At 34.1% G+C, this 14,329-nt stretch overlaps 1 long non-coding RNA gene across 1 annotated transcript; it reads left to right on the top strand.

The window, feature by feature from the left end:
• The first annotated feature begins 13,434 nt into the window (after positions 1-13,434).
• Positions 13,435-13,830, top strand: LOC133332286 (uncharacterized). Its single transcript, XR_009754411.1, has 2 exons — positions 13,435-13,685; positions 13,719-13,830. It is a non-coding gene; the product is annotated as an uncharacterized LOC133332286 (long non-coding RNA).
• The last annotated feature ends 499 nt before the right edge of the window (positions 13,831-14,329 follow it).

Genomic DNA, 14,329 nt, shown 5'->3' with positions numbered 1-14,329 from the left:
ATGCTAATCCTTGAGAGAAAAAATCATTAAAGAATCCACTCGAATTCCTATGATGATCCTTGAGAGCAAAAATGCACTCGTATTCCAATGATGATCCTTGAGAGAAAAAATGCATTCGTATTCCTATGATGATCCTTGAACTCGTATTCCTATGATGATCCTTGAGAGAAAAAATCCGTAAAAAATGCACTCGTATTCCTATGATGATCCTTGAGAGAAAGAATGCATTCGTATTCCTGTGATGATCCTTGAGAGAAAAAATGCATTCGTATTCCTATGATGATCCTTGAGAGAAAAAATGCATTCGTATTCCTATGATGATCATTGAGAGAAAAAATGCATTCGTATTTCTATGATGATCCTTGAGAGAAAAAATGCATTTGTATTCCTATGATGATCCTTGAGAGAGAAATCTTTAAAAAATCCACGCCTATTCCTATGATGATCATTGAGAGAAAAATCTTCAAAAAATCCACGACTATTCCTATGATGATCCTTGAGAGGAAAAATGCATCTAATATTCCTATGCTAATCCTTGAGAGGAAAAATCCTTAAAAAATCCACTCGTATTCCTATGATGATCCTTGAGAGAAAAAATCAACGCCTATTCCTATAATGTTTCTTGAGAGAAAAATCTTTAAAAATATCTACGCCTATTCCTATGATGATCCTTGAGAGAAAAATCCTTAAAACATCCAAGCATATTCCTATGACGATACTTGAGAGAAAAATCTTTAAAAGTATTCACCTCTATTCCTATGATGATCCTTGAGAGAAAAATCCTTAAAAAACCCGCGCCCATTCCTATGATGATCCTTGTGAGAAAATATAAAATTACCTAAAAATCCAAATTCATTCATATTAAGAACCTTGAAAAACTATTCTTTAAAAAATCCACTCCTATCCTTTAAAAAATCCACGCCTATTGTTTAGACGATCCTTGAAACAATTTTCTTTAAAAAATCCACTCCTATTCTTTAAAAATCCAGGCCTATTGTGTAGACGATCCTTGAAAAAATACCAGTGAGCGGAGCAGTATAGTCGGACGGGGCCGACCATACGATACCCTACAATACGGATTTTTATTCCGAGCTTGGGTAATATTTCGTGATAGTTGCACCCGATTAGAGGTCAACAGCACATCTTCCTTACACTGACATATTTTCCGAATATTACCAATATTCAGATTATTACTTGTCCATATTCCCATATTCGAACATGTGTTGTGATGTTCGGCTTTCAATTTCGTCCTATAGATCGACTCGAAAAAAAACACAACACATTAAGTTTTCGGTCCACTTCATCCCAATTTTATTATTTGATCATCCCCGAAAATTATAGGCGTTGTCCTTGACAATAATACGTAAGCTCCTGTAAATATTTACGTGTAACTCCCACATCCGAGTACCTACGACAATATAATTGGTATCAATTTAAAGGTCAACCACTATACTTGGATATACTATCAACTTCTCGGGTCCTTCAGAAGTAAATATATACGCTATAGAATACAAATTTTGTCATTTTTCACACAAAAGTCAGGGTCCATCTGACCTGCTAAATATTGACCGATCTTTATCAAAACAGGCATGTTACTTCTTTGGCCCAATCCCCTTCTCAATTTAAAAATTCAAGATGTTTAGGCCATAACTGCGGCCTCTGGAGCGACCAGAAAAACCGGCAAAAATTAAGTATTTGGTCCATTTCATCCCCTAAATATTAACCGATATTTACCAAAAACAATAGGGGTCTTCATTGGGCCGAACCCTTCCTACATACAAAATTTCGTGATGATAGGTCCATAACTGTGGCCTGTATCGTGTTTACAAATTATAATGGACAGACGGACGGACGGACACACATGTCTAGATCGACTCAGCTAGTCGAGATATGACGATCGGTATACTTAAAGGTGGGTCTAGGACCAATATTTCGCGGCGTTACAAACTCTTGGGGCTGCACAAAGCTATAATATCCTGACAACATAGTTGTGTAGGGTATAATTATATAAAAAATCCACGCCTATTGTTTAGACGATGCTTAAAAAATATTATATAAAAAACGCCTATAGTTTATCTTTGCAAAAATATTATATTAAAAATCCACGTCTATTGTTTATCCTTGAGAAAATATTATATAAAAAATCGACGACTATTGTTTGGACGATCCTTAAAAGAATATTATATAAAAAATCCACGAAAATTGTTTAGACGATCCTGGAAAAAATATTATATAACAAATCCAAGCGTATTGCTTAGACGATCCTTGAAAAAATACTCTTTAAAAAATTCACACCTACAGTTAGGATGATCCTTAGTATAACTTTTTTGAAAAAAATATGATTCTTAAAGAACTATTCTTTAAAAAATCTACACTTATTATTAGCAGATTCTTGAAAAAATATTCTTTAAAAACCAATGCTAACGTTTATGATAAACCTTGAAACAATTATTTTTTTTCTGTTTCAAATTCATGCTTATAGCTGTGATGATCCTTGAAAAATAAAATCTAAATAATCCACCCTTGAAGAAAACGGGTTTAAATTTATTTTTTATTTATAAACATTTTTGAAACAAATAGTCAAGTCTACATTAATAGTAAAGATAACTTATACGACATTATTGTCAAACGATAAATGATAAGTACTTATATATTTATAGTACTATCATTAATTATCGTATAATTAAATGGATACGAATGGAATTATTTTAGAATATCCATTAATTCAGAAGAAAAACGTTTCAATAATGACTTGCAGAATTGTAATCGTAAATTTATTAATCATGGAAATATTAGTAGTTTAATTATTTTGATCCACTGTAGTTTGATCCACTGTCACACATATAAAAATAATTGAAATTATTATTTTTTATTCGAATAAATCCCAAAGAACAAAACAAACATATTATGGCAATATTCGTATTATTAACTTTTATTATGACCACAAATTAGTTGTAGTTATTGTCATTGTTGTGCTTTGTTGAATTCTTAGATCCCGCCTACTAACCATTCTATTGTTGTCCTGCACCTTCCCCCATTACCACCATCTTCATCATCGAGCAAATTTACTACTAACGAATATTTACTCAGAAGTTTCCAAATATATATATATATATATGATGACGTACTAAAAACCAACAATAAAACGAATTTATTGTTAGTAAATAGATATATGTATGTATGTGAGTGTATAAAAGTCAAGTATATAAGATGAACAAATAAACAGATGATACACACACACATACATTATGTTTTAATTGGATTGAAGAATTAATAAAAAAAAGACGCACACACAACAGACCCCAATGACTTCTTTTTTTTGTAATAGCATCACACAATGCCCGTCAGTCCGACATTCAAGGATGTCGAAAAGAGAGAAAAACGTCCTTTGGAATGATAACAAAAATATAAATGACAACAAACATAACATCACTCTCACATACTTTTGCAGATAGTGTATCACATGTTAAGTGGGGATATGTTCTCATAATAGGCATGTCCTTTTGACTTTTGCTTGTGATTCTTTTTCATATCGTTCGGACCCAAGGACACACTCACAAGCAGTAACACATTGAAACTACCTATCGCCTAGATATGGCATGTATGTATTAGTACTAGTTTACTTTGAACTACACTAAGAGTAAAATAACTACCCCAGTAGATGTGCGTGCGAAAGAATACAAAGGATAAGTGGTTGAAATTCTTAGTGCCTGTGCGAGAGTGGCTGTGTGTGTGTGTGTGAGTATTTGTGTACTTGCATTTTATGGTAGGCGTGGTTTATGAGCAAAAACAGGACAAGTATAATACGATACTCTCAGTCATTGTATGGCCAAGAATAAGGAAGGATGCTCGTATTTTACACACACACACACTCAAGCACACAATACCATAACAAACATACTCTTCATACAACTACGCTGCAATATTTGTAAGTTCACTTGAAATTACCATGGAATTGACTCTATTCATTGTTATTACCACTTACTGGAACTAGGAAACACACTCTCTACATCGACTTATGTACATATATTGAGAACGAAACAATAAGAATGCCAAAAATTTAACAACACTGGTATAAATTTATGTAGAGAATCCGATTTATATGTGTGGATTTTTATATCCTACACAACTATGATGTCAGGGTACTATAAATTTTTGCAGCCCCAAAAGTTTAGTACGCGAAATATTGGTCCTAGACCCACCTTTAAGTATACCGATCGTCATATCTCGACTAGCTGAGTCGATCTAGACATGTGTGTCCGTCCGTCCGTCTGTCCATTATAATTTGTAAACACGATACAGGCCACAGTTATGGACCAATCTTCACGAAATTTTGCATGTAGGATGGGTTGTGGCCAATGAAGACCCCTATTGTTTTTGGAAAAAAGATCGGTTAATATTTAGGGGATGAAATGGACCAAAAACTTTATTTTTCTCAATTTTTCTGGTCGCTCCAATTTTTGCACGGCGAAGGGGATCGGGCCAAAGAATATGTATGCCTGTTTTGATAAACATCGGGTCAACTGGAGCCTGACTTTTGTGTGAAAAATTACAAAACTTGTGTTCTATGGGGTATATATTTGCACCTGAAGGTCCTAGACCCGAGAAGTTGATAGTATTTTCAAGAGGAGTGGTTGACCTTTAAATTGATACCAATTACACTTCAATATTTATAGGTGCTTACGTATTTATATATTATTAAGTAAACCATTACCACATTAGAGGGCGAAAATATAGAGCGGATCGCTTTGAAAATATCTATGAGGATCCAGGTATGGTCAAGGACAACGCCTAAAATTTTCGTTGATGATCAGATAATAATATTGGGATGAAGTGGACCGAAAACTTAATCTTATGTGCTTTTTTTCGAGTCGATCTATAGGCCGCAATTTAAGGGGACCTCCCATTCTCGGGGTCAAAATTTATGTTGATATAATTCGAATCTACACTGATTAAAGAATGTATCTAAAAAATTTCAAGTGAAAATCTTAAGAACTCTTGAAGATATATCTGATTTATTGTGTCAGCATCAAGTGACGGCTGAAGGGCTTCTCAAACTTTAAACGCGTTTTTCTCCAAACATTTTTTTGCGAATGGTGGGCACGATAACTCAAAAACTAATAACCCAATCGGTTTCAAACATTTCTCTGTGAGTGTATAGCTATCGTATGAACTAGGATAAAGCCAATCGGCGAAGATCTTCCTTATTTTTTAACTTGGTTTTTGGTAAAAAATCGGCGATTTTCCAAAAATATTTTTTCAAAGGTCCACCATTTTCTTAATTTTAAAGCGAAGTTAATAATCCTAGTTCATACGAGAGCCAGACATGTACTCTTTCTAACACCGTTGGAATTATCGGATTCCGATGTTCCAGTGAGGAGTTATCATGCCCGCCATCAAAAATATGGACTTTTCTTTAATTACAAAAAACAACAACAACAAATAACAAAATTTTTTTGTAAATTATTTTTCTTCTCTTTTAAATCTTCAAATATATATGTGAAAGTTACAAACCTTAACAAGCATTGGTATTGATTTACCAGCTCATTGAAAATCGTGAAAAATTAAAATCGAGAATGGGTGGGGTTCCCTTAAAGCCGAACATTACAACACAACCCACGATGAAGGAAATCTGAACAAGTGATTAGAAGGGCTGTACATAATATTTGTAAAATTTGTTGACCTCTAGTCGGTCAAGGGGTGCAAATATCGCGAAATATTGCTCAAGCTCAGAATATAGAACCACAGAAAGTTATAGTTTCGTCGAAGTTGTATAGGGTATCATATGGTCGGCCCCGTCCGACTATACTGATCCGCTCACTGGTTTAAAGAATATTTTTTTAAGGATCATCACAACTGTAAGCGTGTATTTTTGAAGACTACTTTTTTTCAAGGATACTCAAAACCAAAAGCGTGGACTTTTTTAAGAATATTATTTCAAGGATCATCTTGAGCGTGGATTTAAAAAAAAAAATATTTTTCAAGGATCATCTTGAGCGAGGAATTTTCTTTCAAGGATATAAAAAAAATTCTTTCAAGGATAATACTAAGCGTGGATGTTTAAAAAAATTTCTTTTAAGGATTTTTTTCAAGGTACATTTAAACAATAGGCACGGATATTTAAAGAATATTTTTCAAGGATCATCAGGACCATTGGCGGGGATTTTTTTAAGAATATTTAAAGAATTTTCTTTCAAGGATCATCAGATGGGTTCTGATTTTTTAATCAATATTTTTTCAAGGAAAATGTATGTTATATGCATGGATTTTTTAAGGATCGTCACAACTCTAAGCGTGGATTTTTAAAGTCTATGTTTTCAGGATTCTTTTTCAGGGATCAATATTACAAAATATTTGTTGGAGGAACATAGGCGTGGATTTCTTAAAGAACGTGTTTTCAAGGGTCAATGGTTTTTTCTGAAGGATCATCCTAACCAAAGGTTTAGATTTTTTAAAGAATATTTTTTAAGGATCATATTAACCTTGGATTAAAACAAAATATTTTTTCAAGGACCATCTTAACCATAGGCTTTGATTTTTGTATCATCTCAGTCATAGCCGTGGATTTCTTTAAATAAAATTTTTTCAAGGTTAAGTGGCGTAAATTTTTTAAAGGCAATCGCTGAATTTGGCTTTCTAGGTTTCTTGTTTGATCACAAAGGCAATTTTTGTGGAAAAATTTGTCCTACCCAAAACTGGGCTGTTTTCTATAGACATTGGCATCAATCAGAGTTGAATTGTGTCCTTATGCATTTGTCTAGCAGTGTAACTTTTCTATAGAGCAGTAATATTTCAGGCCATCTATTTCAAGTTTCTGAGTAAATATTGTCTCTCGACGGCTTTATATTTTGCTCTGACATTTGTGGTAGTATTTTCATTCATTTTTATTTGGCTCTTTGTTGCTATTGTTAGCCATACCATGATTTTTTTCTTTATTTTATCGTCATTTCTTTTATTTTTGGTCATAACGAGTGTGCGAGAATAATGCACCGATATTTGCTCTCTTCGTTCCTATGTGTCTTTTGTATACAACCAACCCAGCAATTATTTTGGGGGGTTTTAAGGACATTTATGATGGTTATGGGGTGAGAGAGGGCGGCGGCAAACGACTAAAGGATATTTATATATGAAACATATGACAAGTATAAAAACCTTGATGACTATTACGACAATGATGTTGTTGATGTGGATGCTACTGCTGCTGCGGATGATGACAATGATGCTTTTGCTGTTGCCGACAATGCCATTGCGGATTGCTTTGAGTACATAAAACATGCTCATATAAGCGTATAAATATGTGATAATAATGATTAAATTTTATCCACCCACAATGCTTGTTCTTGCTTAAATGAGATTTGTTTTTCTTGTGCTCTGACTTTTGTGGCGTTCATGCGATGATCTGGATGCTGTGAACATTATTAAGTTATTCAAAGGTATTAATTTAAGCCATGCTGTGCATTACAACATTCCTGCTCACAGTTGTATTGTGGCTTAAATAAAATACTTTATTTATTTGTGACAACAGCTTTTGATACGTATTTTCATATTCATCTCATTATTATTTGCCTTTATTGCTGTCAGTTACAGCAGCATCAAGTTATTTTTGCTCAATCAATTAAATATGTTATTTATTATTTGGGGAGAGAGAAGAAATAAGGGGGGTCCAGTTGAAAAATAAAATGATTTTTAATCTTAAAAGGACTTTTTAAGTGTTTTTTATAGATTTTATAAGATTATTTTTTTTCAAATATCGTTTTGGTTTTTAAGGATATTGTTTTGGAATTCATAAAGACCTACAAGCCATGGATTTTTAAGAGTATTTATTCAAAGTAATGAGACCTAAAGGAATTGGTTTTTGTATGAATATTCCTCTTTTACAAATATGAGTTGTTTTTTCAAGGAGCTTCAGATCTACAAGCGATGGTTTATAAAGGATATTTTTTCAGGGATCTTAAACCTACGATCATGGGTTTTTTAAGGATTTTAAAAGGATAATCACACTTAAGATAGTGAGGTTTTGAAAAAAGCATTATTTCAAGGTCCACAAGACCTACAAGCGTAAGTTTTTAAAAATATTTTCTAGGTATAATTTGACCTACATGTATGGACTTGTGATAAATATTTTCAGGTTCATCGCATTTGCAAGGGTGGATTAGTCATCAGACTATTTATCGTGGATTCTTATGAAGTTTTGTTTTTCAATGATCATCAGACCAACTAGCGTTGATCTATGATCTAAGGATCAAGGATCACAGATTTTTAAGCGTGAAGTTTTGAAGAATATTTTCAAGGGGCCATCTGTTCTAAGGGCGTGGATTTTCGAAGAATATTTTTTCAGTGGGTTAATGAGGAATATTTTCCAGAGCCTGTTAAGTTTTTTAAACATATTTTAGAACCTTTGATAGCTAGCACTGGTTTATAAATACTTTTTCAAGGTTCATCAGAGGTATAGTTGCATATTTCAAGGATGGTCAGGTCTATAAGTTGCAATAATATTTTTTTAAGGATCTTCAGATCACTAAGGATGTCGTTTTTTAAGAGTACTGGTTCAAGGATCTTCAGAACTGTAATGGTGTGAATATTTCAAGAATAGTGGTTCAATTTTGGGTTTATTGATATTTTTTCAGTGGTCATTAGACTTGACGGGTTTTTGAGGAGATTTTTTTTTCAAGGATTATCACAGCATCATCTGACTATAAAGATATTTTCTATGAACCGTCCGATTTACAAGCGTGGGCTGCAACAAATATTTTTTACTGGGATCATCACATTTGATGAATATTTTTCAAGGATCAATAGTTTTATACGAGTAGAATTTTTTTTCTAGCGGTCATCAGATCTACAACTGTGGGTTTTGAATGCATATTTTCATATATCATTAGACCTACAAGTGCGGATAGGTCATCAAACTTTTTATAGTGGGTTTATGAAGAACATTTTGAAGGATCGTCATATCTCTAAGGGTGGGTGTTTTTATGAATACTGGTTCAAGGTTCTGCAGATCTTTAATTGTGGAAGGATTATCATACCTTTAAAATTGGGTTTTCAGGATATTCTTCAGGTATTTTAAACTGTAATCATGGGGTGTGTATCATATTTTTTTAATGGATTTCAGACTTATAAATGTGGGGTTTTTTAGTTAGAATTTGTTCAAGGACTAACTAAGGCGTGGATTTTATTAAAGAATATTTTTGGAGGAACAACTAAGGCGTGGATTTTATTAAAGAATATTTTTGGAGGACCAACTAAGGCGTGGATTTTATTAAAGAATATTTTCTGGAAACCTACAAGGCGTGGATTTTCTGTAAAGAATATTTTCTGGAAACCTACAAGGCGTGGATTTTCTGTAAAGAATATTTTCTGGAAACCTACAAGGCGTGGATTTTATTAAAGAATATTTTTGGAAGGCGTAGATTTTATTAAAGAATATTTTTGGAAGGCGTAGATTTTATTAACGAATATTTTTGGAAGGCGTAGATTTTATTAACGAATCCCAGTGATTATATTAGTTCCAAAGTATTTTATTTTGAAAAATGTTAACTTCTCTACATATTCGATGGTATAAAATTAACATTTTATTGCTATTCACCCTAACGCATTATCAACTAATCAAATAAAATATATAAAATGTGTAACAACAAAGCACATATGAGGAACATCTTTAATAGGAAATACATGTTCCTCCTCAACTTCCTCTGCCGAATGAAAGAAATTACCAGACAGTGTTATTGACAGTTAATCACAACGATATGTCGTTGTGACTTTGAATGATTTGTTCATCCAGATGCCGTCACAGTTGCTGGCAAATCGCAATCACATCAAATTGGTATTTATTTGTACATGTGTTCCCATTTCAGGCATATCAAGAGGTAACAATTTCTGAAAGTAATAGGTTGGTTCGATTTAGTAAGTATTCAAGTATTTAAATTGAATTTAATGTACAATCACAGTCAATATTTTTTGAAACATACAGTTGGTGCAACATCTTATCGCATGTGCAATTTCGTATTATGGAGACCCCCATAACCATTCACGGTGTTAACAAATTTTTTTGATTCAATTCGAATCTAGTCTAATTATATAATGTCCCTACAAAATTTCAAATGAAAAGCTCAAGAACTCTTGAAGACATAGCCGATTTATTGTGTCAGCATCAAGTGACGGCAAGAGTGATTCTAAAACTTTAAACGCATTTTTCTCGAATCAGTGTTTTACGAATGGCGGGCACAATAACTCAAAAACTAATAAACCAATCGGTTCCAAATTTTGAAGCGTTTCTCTTGGAGTGTATAGCTCTCGTATGAACTAAGATAAAACCAATCGGTGAAGATCTTCTTTATTTTTTAACTTAGTTTGTGGTAAAAAATAGGCGATTTTCCAAAAAAATATTTCAAAGCTCCGCCATTTTATTAATTGTTGTGCGAAGTCAATAATCCTAGTTCATACGAGAGCCAGACATGTACTCTTTCTAACACCGTTGGAATTTTCCAATTCCGATGTTCCAGTGAGGAGTTATCATGCCCGCCATAAAAATAATGACTTTTCTTTGATCACAAAGAACAACAAGAAACAATTTTTGTAAATTATTTTTCTTACAAACCTTAATACCAATGCTTGTGTATTCATTTAACAGTACATTTAAAATCTTAAAAATAACAAGTGAAAAAGCGTTTGGATACCCTCCACTATAGATATACTGACATGTACTTGAAATAAACATATAGGGAAATACCAAAAAGCGGAGTCATACCGACATTTCTACAAACCGTTTATGTAAACCAAGATACAAATTTCAGAAATTTTTAATGGATAATTATACCCTCAGCCATGCTGAAAATAAGCCTCATCGAAATATTGCTTCTAGACCCTATGTTTCCTTGGATCCAATTTGTTTCAGAAAATGTTGATTTCATCCAAAATTTGCCCATCTTATTATTTCTTCCAAACTTTGCTCAAGTTCCAAAATGGGGAATATCGGTCCACTCCATCTGGTACCTCCCACAGAGGGGCTAGGCCTAAATGCGGGTTATAGTTCATTATCGAACCTTACGTTCTAGTTTTTTTTTCGGTTGCAATCATTTCACCTGCGGAGGATATCGACTCCGCAGGTGAAATGATTACAACCGAGTCCTAAAACCAAACCCAAAATGCGGAACAAATTAGATAATTATTTTAATATTAATATAATAATATTTCAGCACCCGATCTCAATTCCTTCAGAAAAAAGCGTGAATACAACAGGGTCTGCTATATGGGGACTAACCCAAAAAGGGGGCGAATGTTAATAATTTTTGGCATACGACTACAAAATACCACATTGCAACGCATTCGGCAGAAAAACGCTCTCAAGAACCCCAAAATACCAAAAAATTTTGGTACCCTTATATGGGGGCTATCCAAAAAAATGGACCTTTAATAATAATTTTGTTGTGGAGAGATTTGGTACCTATTAAGAACTCAGAATACTAAATTGCAGCAAACTCGGTGGAAAAATAATATACAAATACTGAAAATTAGGAGGTATCGTTATATGGGGGCTACCAGAAAAATTGGACCTATATTTATAATTTTTTGTGGAGACATAGTACCCAATACGATTCAAATGTACCAAATTTCAGGGAATTCGTTAAAAGGGGACTACCCCTAAAAGGGGGTGAATATTAATAATTTTTGGTAGGGAGATATGTTACCATATACGACTATAAAATAATAAATGACAGCGAATTCGGTTGAAACCCGTGCTCAAGAACCCCAAAATACCGAAAATTGGAGGGTACCCTTATATGGGGTCTACACGAAAAAATGGATCTATATTTATAATTTTTAGTGGAGAGATTTGATACCCAATAAGAACTCACAGTACTAAAGTACAGGCAATACGGTGAAAAATCTGGTCAAAACCCCCCAAAAACTGAAAATTAGGAGGTACCGGTATATGGGGACTACCAGAAAAAGTGGACCTATATTTATAATTTTTAGAGGAGAAATTTGGTATCCAAAAAGAACCCATTTTACCAAATTTCATCGAATTGCGTTGAAAAATTCGCTCAAGAACCCTCCATACTATAGTGGAGGGTATAAAAAGCAATCTCAAAGTTAAATCCTCTAAACAAGTTCTGTCAAGTTCATTGTAAAAGCGACTACCATTAAATACTAAAAATCAATTCACAAATTATGGCCTGTCTCCATACCCATTACATTCCGATTTATACATTTTTCATTCAAGACAATAATAAAAAATTGAGAAAAAGGAATGAGAAAAAGTCAATCTTTGTCATATTTAGCCAGACATTTGGTGGATTTTCTTTTGAGTGAATCATTGGAAAGATTATAAAAAAGTAATTCGAGCGAAAAGAAACAGAATGGCAAATATGTTGCATACAGATATATTTGTTCGTTTGTGTATATGTACTGTATATAACCAATGACTTCGACATAACCATCATAAACGTCATTATTGTAGTATCAGTATCCGTATCAGCCAAACTGCCATCAGATTCAGTGCTAGCTTGGCAAATGCTAGTGAACATTTCCCTGGGGCGGTACAGTGGAACGAAACAACAATAATTTAACAAATTAGTGGATTAATATCTTATTTGCAATTTTCTAAATGTGATTTGTCCAAAACCAAACCACCGGAAGCTATGTGAGGATAAATGGTTAAAGATTTATACCGATATCTTTTACTATATTTATAGCCTCCAACATTAAATGGAGTGTGTATTAAAAGTGGCACTTCGTTTGTAAAAATCTGAAATATACGTAGGAGTTCCCATGACGTATACAGGGTGAGATGAAAAAACTGTAATCAACTTTAGACTGCTGTCATTTCTATGCCACTTGATCGACAGCTGTTAAAATTATTCCAGTGGCAGCTCATTATATTGTTTACAAGCGTACAAAAGCATTTTGGTGAGAATTTTCCAGAAAAATGTTATTTGTGATGGAATTCAAGCGTTATAGTGTAATTTCTTTATATTTGGCTGGAAAACCATAAGTGGCTATCGTTAGAGCACTCCAGCATTTAAATATGAACATCAGCAGAAATGGTTCAAAAAGTAAAGAAGCAACTTGATCGAAACCCGTCGCGTCGCAGTGGCCGAAAAATGACTTGTGAGCTAAACATATCACAATATTCTATTCGGCAAATATTGAAAAATGAGCTCGGGGTAAACCATTGAAATTCGAAAAAGTGCGAGAACTTCCAACGCAACAGAAAGAAAATAGACTCAAAAGAACTAAAGTGTTGCTTCGCTTGGCCGAAAGTGGTGAACTGCCAAATTTGGTATTCTCCGATGAGAAATCATTTGTTGTCCAGCAGTTTGTAAACAACCAAATTTTTGTGTTTACTTGCCAAAGAGGTCAGCTGAAAATGTGCACCTTCGGTTGGCCAGTAGAACTCAAGCGCCGGCCATAGAACTAGTAGCCGGCCGCCATAACAGCCGATGGTAGCTCGTATTTATCGACCGTGGCATAAGAATAAATGCCGAATATTGTCACGAAAATATTCTGGAGGGAATATTAAAATCTTGGACACGCAAATATTTTGGCCACAGACCTTGGACATTCCAACAGGACTCAGCACCATCGCACTCAGCACGCGCCACCCAAGAATGGTTACAAAATTAGGTTCCTCGCTTCATTTCCAGAGCACAATGGCCACCAAAATCTCCGGATACAAATTCGTTGCAATATTGTGTCTGGAGCATTTTGGTAAGCAAGGTTGGCACTAAAAAATACCAAAGTGTCGATCACCTCAAACAAGCGCTTCGTAGGGAATGGGCCAAAATACCGCTGAGCAACATTCGGGCAGCGTGTGACGGTTTCATTGGCCGTCTGAAGGCCATAATTCGTGCCAAAGGTGACCAATTTGAATTAATTTAAATTTATTCTAAAATTTCCGACTGATATTTCTGAAATTTTTTGCTTTCATTCAATAAAATAAAAAAAAATGTAAAAATAAATGAAAACCAGTGAGCGGAGCAGTATAGTGGGACTGGGCCGACTATGCGATACCCTACACAACTACCACGGAACTCAAATTTTCTGCGGATGTATATTCCGAGCCTGGGCAATATTTCGTGATATTTACCCCTCTTGACCGATTCCTCACACTGACATATTTTCCGAATATTACGAGTATTCAGCACAGCTATTGTCCAGATTCCCTTCACCGTGGGTTGTGTTGTGATGTTTGGCTTTCATTTGTGGTCTATAGATCGACTCGATAATAACACAAAAAATTAAGTTTTCGGTCCACTTCATTCCAAAATTATTATCTGATCATCACCGAAAATTATTGGCGTTGTCCTTGACCATAACTGGAACC

This window comes from Musca vetustissima, unplaced genomic scaffold (genome assembly GCF_032173495.1).
Source record: "Musca vetustissima isolate MV318-11 ecotype Yass unplaced genomic scaffold, APGP_CSIRO_Mvet_v1 utg58686, whole genome shotgun sequence".
NCBI lineage: Eukaryota > Metazoa > Arthropoda > Insecta > Diptera > Muscidae > Musca > Musca vetustissima.
The sequence above is the reverse complement of the archived record's forward strand: the minus strand, read 5'-3'. Positions and strand labels throughout refer to the sequence as shown.